Raw genomic sequence first — 12,540 nt, forward strand, 5'->3', positions numbered from 1 at the left:
GTGGACATTCCTGCAGTCAGCATGCCAATTGCAATCTGTGGCATTGTGTTGTGTGACGAAACTGCACATTTCCGTGGCCTTTTATTGTCCCCAGCACAAGGTACACCTGTGTAATGATCCTGCTGTTTAGTCTGCTTCTTGATATGCCACACCTGTCAGGTGGATGGATTATCTTGGCAAAGAAAAAATTCTCACTAACAGATGTAAACAAATTTGTTGTCACGTTCTGTCCATCGTTCGTATGTGTTTTCCTTGGTTTAGTGTTGGTCAGGACGTGAGCTGGGTGGGCATTCTATGTTGTGTGTCTGGTTTGTCTATTTCTATGTTTGGCCTGATATGGTTCTCAATCAGAGGCAGGTGTTAGTCATTGTCTCTGATTGGGAACCATATTTAGGTAGCCTGTTTTGTGTTGGGTTTTGTGGGTGATTGTTCCTGTCTCTGTGTTTGCACCAGATAGGAGGACTGTTTAGGTTTTCACTTTTCTTGTTTTGTATAGTCTGTTCATGTATAGTCGTCTTTATTAAAAACATGAATAACCACCGCATTTTGGTCCGCCTCTCTTTCACCAGAAGAAAACCCTTACATTTGTGCTCATATTTTTGTTGTGTTTATATTTTTTGTTCAGTATAAATTACCAGAAGCTATTCTAATACCTAATCCTATGCATAGGGTAATATTAGGGTAACAATACAGAATGAATACATACACTGAGTATACCAAACATTAGGAACACTTGAGTTGCACCCAACACCATTCTTAAAACACACAGGAAACTGTTGAGTGTGAAAAACCCATTTATCAGGTAAGACCCAGATGCAGAACACATCGAATAAACAATAGTTTAATGATCCAATAGGGGCAGGCAATAGACAGGTCAAGCCAGGCAGGGGTCATAAAATTAGAGGTCAGGCAATGGTACCAGACGGCAGGCAGGCTCAGGGTAAGCAGAGGTCAAAATCAAAATCAAAGGTAGGCGGGCGGGCTCGGAGTCAGGAGAAACAGATCAAGGGTGTGACACCATTAGCATTGCAGTTCTTGACACAAACCGGCGCACCTGGCACCTACTACCATACCCTGTTCAAAGGCACTTAAATCTTTTGTCTTGCACATTCACCCTCTGAATGGCACATGTCGCGTATTTGGCTATGCCAGATTATGTGATATGACTTGCTATTCTATAAAATAATTTCTCTGTAGTTAATATCACCTGATTGAGCTAATCATGTAAATGTAATTAACTAGAGAGTCGGGTACCACGAAAGAACATTTATAGAGCTGTTATCTTCCGAATAAACTCTTAAAGACCTAGTAATATTTTACATCCATAGCAGTCAACATTAATCTTCATCTTACTTCTCATCTGAAAGTTGTAAATGATTTTATCTGCACGAACCCTGGCTAACAATTTGTATCAGCAATACAAATTGGGTTTAATTATTTATTTACTGAATACCTAACTAATCACACAGAATTCACATACACACAATTAATCATAACTTGATTACAAATTACGTCATAAAAAAAGAAAACGTCCCTAGCGGGCGGAACAGAATTGACGGCTTGTTACACAAAGGAAAAGGGGCTGGGTTGAATGAAAGAGCGGGAAGACAGGAACAAAGCGCGAAGCTGTGCTATTGTAAATACAGTATCTTATGCATTCTAAATTACCGCCCATTTGGAAAAGGAAAATGCAATAAATATTTACTCTGAGCTGCGCTTCAGTATGTTGGTGGTCGATGGAAGGCCATGTTGCCAAACCGAGTCCTCTGTCCTTTGAAGAATGTCTCTGGTTGTCAATTGGATACGTTGTAGTAACGTCGTTGTGTGGTAGACGGGATACTCTGTCTGTTCCTTCCTAACCTGCGTTTGCAGTTGCGGTCCCTAACTCAACAGCTAGGTGGTATCATTTCTGTAGTGAATAAGAGTTCAAAGTTCATACCATTCACAACCAAAGCTCATGCTGATGTTGGCTTCGTTCTGAACCATTCTGACATAGGACCATCGCCCTCATATCCTCGGAACAGGAAGTTATGTTGTCGTCAAGGGCTTATATAGGAAGGGAGAGGAGGGCGTGTTTGAAAAGTTTTATAGCCCTTGTCCCTTCACAGGGGAGGGCCACTGATTGAGCAGCCCTATTTTATGAAAATCCAAATCTCACATTCTTCAAGCTAAAATCACATTTCATCCAATCACAAATAATTTCATATTCAAACATTTAAATTGAACAACAATTCCATGTGAATCTGATAAATCTGATGTGTAGACTTTCCACTGTAGAGTTTATGTCATCTTATCATTGATGAGAATGTCTCAGATGACAACCGAACTGACATCATATTCATTAAGTACCACCGCATATGTTCAATTGTTCGGATTACCAGAATATAGTTTGTTTCCCCCCACCTTCGGATGTTCCCAGAATCTCTATGTTAACCAAGGGTTTTGCAAAATGTAACCTTATAGTAGGGTAGAGAGAGGAAAAAGGGGGGAAGAGGTATTGATGACTGTCATAAACCAACCCCCACAGGCCAACGTCATGACACACACAATCCATGTCTCAATTGTCTCAAGGCTTAAAAATCCTCCTTTAACCTGTCTCGTCCCCTTCATCTACACTGACTGAAGTGGATTTAAGTGACATCAATAACGGATCATAGACTGATGAAAGCATTTGATCTTAATATTTTGTATACTCAGTGTCTTCTGAAATAAGTTTATGCTGAGTTTATATATACAGTTTTGATACTGTATTCACTCACCTGCATAAAACATTTTTCAGTATATACCCCTATGGGCAAACAACATCACACAACGTTTAATGTACATTTGATATTGTGTTGTTGTCAACAAACGCAAATTGATTGTGCATCCAACAACAACCATTGTATCAACTGTGAGACTTAGTTGACATCTGACAATACCTTGCATGACTAAACTGTGTGCAGTCTCTAATTTGCTCCCAGCCTGTCTGATTGTGTGCATGTGTATTGTGTTTTTTTCAGGCCAGACCCCATGGCTCCATTCGCTGCAGGAGGAGCCATTCTGGATCTCTTTGGGTGAGTTTCCCTACTGCACTCAGCAAGTGTCACACCCTGACCTGAGATATCTGTTTTCTTTATATTTTGGTTAGGTCAGGGTGTGTACTCTAGTTTTTGTATTGTCTAGGGTTTTGTATGTCTGGTGTTTTGTATTTCTATGTTGGCCTGATATGGTTCCCAATCAGAGGCAGCTGTTTATCATGGTCTCTGATTGGGGATAGTATTTAGGTTGCCATTTTTCCTTTTTGGTTTTGTGGGTTCTTGTTCTATGTTTAGTTGCCTGTCTATATTAGCTTCACGTATCATTTTGTTAGTTTGGTCAGTGTTTCGTTCTTTATTAAAGAAGAATGTACGCATATCATGCTATGCCTTGGTCTCCTCCTTACAACGATCGTGACATGTAAATCTGAGTGAATATAAAAATAATAATGGAATTTGAATGGACAATCGATGGCATGATTCCCATAAATGTATCTTAAAAATATATTGGGGATACACAAATGCATTTGTATAATTTCTTCTAAGTTTCAGCAAGATGAAATAAGATAAGAACTGAAAAGATTGCCTTATGTATCATGATAGATGATTCATGGCGAAATCTTAAATCAGTCTGTGGTTGAGTGATGATCTAGCTAGCTGATGCTCTGCCTGTGTTCTGATAAAAGCCTGTCTTCTGTCTGATATAGCCTGTGCTCAGTGCTGTGCTCCTTTGTACTGGAGTTTACCCTCATTGTCATTCTGAGTGTGTGCAGTTCTCTACCGCTACTGTCAGTGGAAACAAGAGTGCAACTTCAGTGCTCTCCTTTCAGTCTATCCTCTCACTGTCATATCAACAAGAATCTACACAAAATAGTCTGTAATGTCAGTGGAATAAAAATTCTCAAAAAAAGTATTGTTGAAAAAAAAAAAATGTAATAATTATTTTATCTTTCTGGGTAAGTCGCTAAGAGTTTTCCAAACCTGGATTGTACAACATTTGCTCATTATTCTTTTCATAATTTTTAAAACTCTCATATTGGATGTTGATCATTTGTAGACAACCCTTTTCAGGTCTTGCCATAGATTTTCAAGCAGGTTTAAGTCAAAACTGTAACTCTGCCACTAAGGAACATTCACTGTCTTTTTGGTAAGCAACTCCAGTGCAGATTTGGCCTTGTGTTTTAGGTTATTGTCCTGCTGAAACAGTGGCGGCTGCTGAGGGGAAGACGGCTCATAATAATGGCTGGAACGGAGGAAAAGGAATGGCATCAAACCATGTGTTTGTATTTGATTCCATTCCACTGATTCCACTCCAGCCGTTACCATGAACCCGTCCTCAAATAAGGTGCCACCAACCTCCTGTGTGCTGAAAGGTGAATTCTATCAGTGTGTGCTGGAAAGCAGACTGATCTGGACCAGGTTTTCCTCTAGGATTTGTCCTGTGCTTAGCTTCATTCCTTTACCTGTTTTTTTACTGAAAAACTTCCAAGTCACTAACGATTACAAGCATATGCATAACATGACGCCGCCACCACTATTCTTGAAAATATCGAGACTGTGTCAGGGTCTATCTAGAGGATAGCGAAAGAGTCAGTCGCAGGACACGGGTAAGAGTAAAACCACTGTATTTACTCCATCCGAGAACGGAACAAAAATCCCGTTATAAAACAAATACAAAAAAAGGATACGAACTACAACACACGAAAGACAATCACGCACAAAACAGAAAGGGAAACCCGAGGGTTAGATAAGGAACATAATCATGAGATGGGAACCAGGTGTGTAAAACAGACAAAACAAAAAAAATGAAACATGGGATCGGAGGCAGCTAGAAAGCCGGTGACGTCGACCACTGAACACCGCCTGAACAAGGAGAGGGAACAACTTCAGTGGAAGTCGTGACAGACTGGTACTCAGTGATGTGTTGTATTGGATTTGCCTCAAACATAACACGTAATATTCAGGACAAAAAATTAATTGCATTGCCACATTTTTTTGCAGTATTACTTTAGTGCCTTGTTGCAAACAGGATGCATGTTTTGGAATATCTGTATTATGTACAGGCTTCATTCTTTTCACTCTAAATGAGGTTAGTGTTGTGGATTAACTACAATGTTGTTGATCAATCCTCAGTTTTCTCCCATCACAACCATTAAACTATGCAACTGTTTTGAAGTCTCACTGTAAAACCTGATAAGTTCCATGAACTCACTTTTTTTTTTTGGAAACCATTTACCTTTTAGATAAAGTAAGGTCACACCTAATTATTTTGAATTACTTGTACTTAACCTAATGGTTTTATGCAAACTCTATTTTTTAACTGTACTTAACTTTAAAATATTGTTTAAATAATTTAATACATTTAATTGCAATGCTTTATCTGTACTCAACTTCATTGAGTATTGCAATAGTTGTACCAACTCAAATTCTTATGATCTTACTCAAACCATTTTTGGAAACCGATTTAGGTAGGTACTATTAACTCAAAACTTACCAAACCATACTATATTCTTAGTACACACAACTCAGTCAGTCAATTTTCAGGTATTCAAGAAATCTTTATTATAAAGGCTTGAATAATATTTAAAAAACAATCATAGATTGCTATTAATATACAGTACAAAATAAAATTAGGAATCAAATAAAGTAAACAATTTAAAATGTTCTTGACAACGCAAACTTTAATATTCCTATGCCTGTGTATTCAACTGAACAAAACACCTGCCTCCAACACAATAACCAAATGTGACACTAACCAAGTTTCCATCTAACCTTTTTATGCGAGTATAGACAAGTGGAAACGCTTTTATGAGGACATTTTTAGATAATAACCATTATATTGAAGTAAACTTGGAGTTACACAATGACGTGTGGTCCTCCCACTGCGACTTGTCGGGAAAGCATGCAGTTTATTAGACGACAGGTGAAATAAGTTGTGATCAACTTCACAGGGTGGTGAAAGTGCAAGGTGCTCCTCTCCAATAAATATCAAGGGTCTTATTCTGGTGACATGATCATCGATGCTTGGTTGCAGTTTCACAAATAAAAGAAGTATCTCGCTTCTTTGTCCAATCTCATCATGTAGGCTTTATGTGCCCTCTAGCATGAAATGGTTGGATAGAATCCTGGTTAAAACATTTTTGAACTTCTAGAGAACTTCGAATTTTCTGTAACTCCATTTGGATAGTCCCCTGTACTGTACATGCTCAAACTATCAATAAACTAAGAAAATGTCAACTGTATCTCTGCTGATATGTTAGGGTTAGTTTGATATACAATTTAACATTTGTTGATGGTCTTTGAATGCTCAATTAAATATCTACAGGTGGACTATCCAAACAGTGTCACAGAATTCTCCATTGGAAACATTGTCCGCATGAGGCTGCAGCAATTAGACAAAAACGGGAAAATGAGGAACAACACATTAAGCTGCAGCCATGATCAAAAACCATTAACTGTTAGAACCATTGCAATACATACATTTTAGAAAATATGTTCCAGCTTTTTTTAGTGCATATTAACTCTTGCTAACCTCCATTACATTCAGAACATAATGTACGTTACAACTTTATTTGGAGTGGAAATCAAATCTCAACTCTCGCTTATCTCATCAAGCCCTCCACATTGTTCACGGGTTGATTGACTGCGGCAGTACAAAAAGAGATATCTCCGTTTCTATTGAGTTCTACTGAAGAGCAGAACAGCTAAAACATTTGTGAGGTCAAAAATAACACCCACTGGACGTGGTTTATGTCAAACATCAATGACAATGAAAGGAAAACATTTATAACTTTGAAAGAATGTATGGTTTTTGATTGGAAACAGTGGCTGTGTGAGCCTATACTGCGATTAACAAGGCAATGATGGGACAATGTGGACCCACACGAGAAAGGCCTTGCAGCATCTACAACCTCACTGATGGTAAATACCCACACAGACCCATACATCATTAGTCTTGGTCATTTTCAGAGACACAAGCTTGGGTTTAAGCATTTTCCCATCAGCCTAGAACTTTTTTGTATGAAGTCAGAAGTATGGATCAGCTGCTTGGGATAACTCAGATGCAAGAAATAACATAATTGCATCAGCCAACCTGGGGAGATCATTCATTATAATGTCACCTTCTAGCACAACAGCAATCCTGGCTGGGTTGAAAAGGACATGTTCAGTTCTCACTGAGAATAGTGAGGAGAGCGACAGGTGTGTAATGTCTGGCTCTTCAGTTTCCTCCACCTGAAACATGCATAAATGTAAGCTTGGCATAGAATCGGGCTCTTCAAAATGATGTTTGTTATGCGGTGGAACTCTGCACACACATGCATCAACAAACCACAAACAAAAGCCCCATTGAACACAATGTTGACTGAAAGAAAGATCTTACAAAGGGGAAGAGGGTTAAAGGGAGCAAGAGGGAGACAGAGACAAAATAAGAGAAAGAGAAAGGGATAACAGCTGTTTTACCTGAGACTCCATGGGAAGGGCTGGCCAGTTCCCTTGGGAACCATTTCACTGGCGGTCCATCATTTACGATCTCATTTCATCAAAGGGCAAAAGTTGTCTGCATCAGCTTGTCTATTAATGGCAGGTTTCACTCAGTCTTTGAAACTTGGTTGATGATTTGTTGTCTCAGCTGCTTGAGAGACTCTGGGTCTCTCAAGCATGGCAGGACGTTTACCTCAACTCGTCTGGGTCTCTTGATGTTTGAGTGGGGTGACTCTCTCTCTAGGTTGTTTCTGCTCCTTTTGCCTGCATTGAGATAGAACTCAGGAACTCCAGCTCTGCTCAACTTGGTCCGATAGTTCCCCATCTTGAACTTCAGACCAGTCATCCATGCATACCATCCAGACCGACTCCCTGCTCCTTTGAGACATGGGTGCTTGGTAACAAGCGCTTTGGTAGCCTTGCCTATTTCTCCCTCACTTGGATAGGTCTTGAAGCTGTGTATGGCTTTAGCTATGTTCTCAAGAATGTCATGCTTCTGGGCTCTTGTTAATTTAAGAGTCTTTCCAGTTCTCATAGCAACTATTTCCTTCTCTAAGCATGTGCTCAATATCATAAGAAAAAGATGGCACCCGGAAAACCGTCAGGCCACTTCTCTAGGCACTCTGGAGACTCTCTGGCGTGGGGCAGTATATCTGCGTCTCCAGATTCAGTTGAGTTGGCATCACTTTCTGATCCAATTATCTTCAGGACAGCTTCCTCAGGAAACTCCTCAATGTCCACTAGACAGCACAATTGTCCATCAAAGTCAGGATCTTCGTATTGAAGAGTGAAGTCATAGTCCAAATTCAATTTGTTTTACATGATGATCTTCAGGACATCCACCAACTGTGGATGGGAGGGTCATCTTCCTCACCATATGCGTTGATATATGGAGTAGAGGTCGAAGATTAATCGGAATGGCCGCTTCATAACAATCGGAAATCGGTATTTTTGGACACTGAATTGGCTGAGTTTCTTTTTTAAAATAAAAAATAAATGAGAAAATACACCTTTATTATACTAGGCAAGTCAGTTAAGAACACATTCTTATTTTCAATGACGGCCTAGGAATGGTGGGGTAACTGCCTTGTTCAGGGGCAGAATGACAGATTTTTACCTTGACAGCTCCGGGATTCAATCTTGCAACCATACGGTTAACTAGTCCAACGCTCTAACCACCTGCCTCTCATTGCACTCCACGGGGAGCCTGCCTGTTACGCGAATGCAGTAGAAGCCAAGGTAAGTTGCTAGCTAGCATTAAACTTATCTTATAAAAAACAATCAATTATAATCACTAGTTAAACTAGTAATATCATCAACCATGTGTAGTTATCTTGCATGTCCTGCGTTGCATATAATTGATGCAACGCAGGGGGATGATTTAACAAAAGTTCATTTGCGAAAAAAGCACAATCGTTGCAACTGTACCTAACTATAAACACCAATGCCTTTCTTAAAATCAATACACAGAAGTATATATTTTTAAACCTGCATATTTAGCTAAAAGAAATCCAGGTTAGCAGGCCATATTAACCAGGTGAAATTGTGTCACTTCTCTGCAATTCATTGCACGCAGAGTCAGGATATATGCAACAGTTTGGGCAGCCTGGCTCATTGCGAACTAATTTGCCAGAATTTCACATAATTATGACATAACATTGAAGGTTGTACAATGTAATAACAATATTTAGACTTATGGATGCCATCCATTAGATAAAATACAGAAAGGTTATGTATTTCACTGAAATAATAAACGTTTTGTTTTCGAAATGATAGTTTCCGGATTTGACCATATTAATGACCAAAGGCTCGTATTTCTGTGTGTTATTATGTTATAATTAATTCTATGATTTGATATTTGATAGAGCAGTCTGACTGAGCGATGGTAGGCAGCAGCAGGCTTGTAAGCATTCATTCAAACAGCACTTTCGTGCATTTTGCCAGCAGCTCTTCGCAAGCACAGCGCTGTTTATGACTTCAAGCCTATCAACTCCCGAGATTAGGCTGGTGTAACTGATGTGAAATGGCTAGCTAGTTAGTGGGGTGCGCGCTAATAGTGTTTCAAACGTCACTCGCTCTGAGACTTGGAGTGATTGTTCCCCGCGGCTTTTGTGGAGCGATGCTTCGACAGTGGCTGTTGTCAATGTGTTCCTGGTTCAAGCCCAGGTAGGGTGGAGGAGAGGGACGAAAGCTATACTGTTACACTGGGAATACTAAAGTGCCTATAAGAACATCCAATAGTCAAAGGTTAATGAAATAAAAATGGTATAGATAGAAATAGTCCTATAAATACTATACAACCTAAAACCTCTTACCTTGGAATATTGAAGTCTCATGTTAAAAGGAACCACCAACTTTCACATGTTCTGAGCAAGGATCTTAAACGTTAGCTTTTTTACATGGCAATAATTGCACTTTTACTTTCTTCTCAAACACTTTGTTTTTGCATTATTTAAACCAAATTTAACATGTTTCATTATTTATTTGAGGCTAAATTGATTTTTATTGATGTATTATATTAAAATAAGTGTTCATTTAGTATTGTTGTAATTGTCATTATAACAAATAAACACTTTTTATTTATTTTAAAATCGGCCGATTAATCGGTATCGACTTTTTTTCGTCCTCCAATAATCAGTATTGATATCGGCGTTGAAAAATCATAATCGGTCGACCTCTAATATGGAGACGAAGTAAGGTCTGGTATGTAGGTTCTGCCATCTGAGGGAGGAAAAATATAGATACACTGAAGTTAACAATCCATTTTTCCATAGCATATTCCTTTATTTAACATTTCCTTTTTCATGAGTAAGGGAAAATATCAGTCACCTTTTCAGTATAGTTGTATGAATCTCTTGAGCCTCAGGAGCAATCTGCCTCCTGTGTTGTATGCTGAGAGGGTGGATGTATCGTTGAACTCTGATATTGAGTTGCCTGAGGACAGTTCAGAGGATCGAAGATGTTCCACGTAGCAGGACTCTTACTTTCTACAGAGAAAGGAAACATTGTTATTCACAAGGAAGATCTGTTCAATTCTGCAGAACTGAGGGAGTCCTCCATCCTCTCCCACTGATACAAACATGCCATTGGCATAATCAGTGCTATCAATAGTGACTTTTGATGTGCAGTAAACAGTGTTGCTTTCTGCCTCTTGTTCAGTCTAGTGCTTAGCTACTTTGGGAGTGTTGAAACAATGGCAGAGGTGACAAAAATGATGGTGCACTGAGGTAATATGCCATCATGTGTTTGTTGACAGTTTCCAGGACATTCTTGAAGTTCTGAGTGCACAACCCGTTTGAAAAAGCGGTGTTTACCCTCAAACCTCATGGTCCAAAAGGTGTACAAGAGCCCCATAATGCTTGATGAGCTCAGGGTAATGCTTAACATACTGGTGTTTGGGACGAAGTCTAAACCCAGGAAAGACCTCTTGCAGAGTCTGTCTACGATCACTGATTTTAGATTGCAAATACTGGACAGTTTCAGATGTAAATGTAGGTGAAAACAGAAGCTCGACGATGTCTTTCAAATCCGTTAACACTGCCCACACTCCATCTCCCTCTGGCACATCACTACCAACCATTAAAGGAAGCAGTCTGAGCAAGGTTGCATTTTCATGCCCATTTCCACCAATAGTTCCTATGGTTGCAAATGTCTTTGGGATTGGATGTGGTCTGTTTATTTTGTCTGCGTACTGATATGGGAATGAAACCATTTTCTGGTTTAAATTACTCAAGAGTGAAATACTTAAGACGTATCATTTCGCAGATGCAAAGGGCCAAGTCAACGGGCACAATAACTTCAAGCAGATCATGCAGTATATTAGGTCGGAAACCAGTAATTGCATGAAAGTATCGCAAGGTCTGGCTCAAAACACTGTCACGCTTCACACCATACTGACTGACCATTCAAAACATCTTGCAGGTTAAGGTCATGGGTGGCTCTTGTTCTCCTACTTAAATTCTCCCTCACCAACTTCATGGGTTTGAAATTGATCTCGCGTGGCTGTACAGAATCTACACACAAAGTCAGCACTAAAGGATTGTAAAAAGCCTGCTAACCCATGGGCTGCAAGACTGCCAGCTGCAAAACACAGGACAGTACCCTGGACACACTGACCGATGGACTCGATGAAAACCCCATCCTGTCCTAGAGTGTGAATGTCTTGTAACAAAGGGCCTAACACACATTCATAACCGCCACTATGGAGATCAGGCACCTTACATAATGCTGCCAGCTGAATAATGTGCAAGGCTGATCTGTACTTACTTGGCAGATTGTGCAGTATACTGGCTGCTTGACAGAGTTTGTGTATTTCCCTGGAAGTGCCCAGTGGATTTGCTAGTTATATGTCATCAATATACAAAAGCAATGACAATTTAAGTTCTCCTGCCGATAACAATGCATTTTTTGGAAAATATGAGCCATCTCTACGAGACATGTAAAGACCTGGCTGAGCAACGTTAGATTCTTGGATTTTGTTCCTGATATCAGTATGTTTAAAAATTTCCTGAAGCATTTGAAGAAGAGGAATATACACTGCGGTGTGTCCAGGATGCTCCATTTACATACTGCACTGACATGACTAAAGGGTAGTTCTTTTCAACAAAGGTTTTCCTGCGCTTAGATGTTGACATCTCTGCAACTTAAGCAGTGGCACTGGCAAAAACATTGCTGTCCATGACCTCCTTGACTACTTCGTCAAGGGTAGCATCGCTAATAGTGTGTTCATTTTTCAGTAATACATATTTTATTGCTTCCTTGACAAGAGGTTGAGAGAGAAAATATCTGCCCCAAGTGCTCAACTATGTCCTGTGTTGTGTAGTCAGAAACACGGAGAACACTTGGCATTTTTAAGAATGGAGGCACCCAAATGTTTATTTAACTGAGCTCTCAACTCGTTTGTGTCAAACTGACACTCAGGGAGGTCAAAAGTGTCTGCACTCTGAGTAGGACACTCTTCATCGGGTTGAACTGACCTAGTGACTGGGAGACTACAACATCTTCACAGAAGTCAGAACTAACAGCAACTGCATGTTTCCTA

General features: G+C 39.7%; 1 protein-coding gene across 5 annotated transcripts in view; it reads right to left on the reverse strand.

Moving 5' to 3' along the window:
* Positions 1 to 5,571: 5,571 nt before the first annotated feature.
* Positions 5,572 to 12,540, reverse strand: part of tmem74b (transmembrane protein 74B) — a 30,105-nt gene continuing 23,136 nt past the window's right edge. For all 5 annotated transcript variants that reach the window (XR_004826636.2, XR_008144646.1, XR_004826638.2 and 2 more), the window contains 2 exons: positions 10,329 to 10,486; positions 5,572 to 10,220 (listed from right to left, as the gene is read on the reverse strand). The gene's annotated coding sequence lies outside the window, so the exon portion shown is untranslated. The remainder of the gene's footprint in view (positions 10,221 to 10,328; positions 10,487 to 12,540) is intronic.

Source organism: Oncorhynchus keta, chromosome 10 (genome assembly GCF_023373465.1).
Source record: "Oncorhynchus keta strain PuntledgeMale-10-30-2019 chromosome 10, Oket_V2, whole genome shotgun sequence".
Taxonomy (NCBI): domain Eukaryota; kingdom Metazoa; phylum Chordata; class Actinopteri; order Salmoniformes; family Salmonidae; genus Oncorhynchus; species Oncorhynchus keta.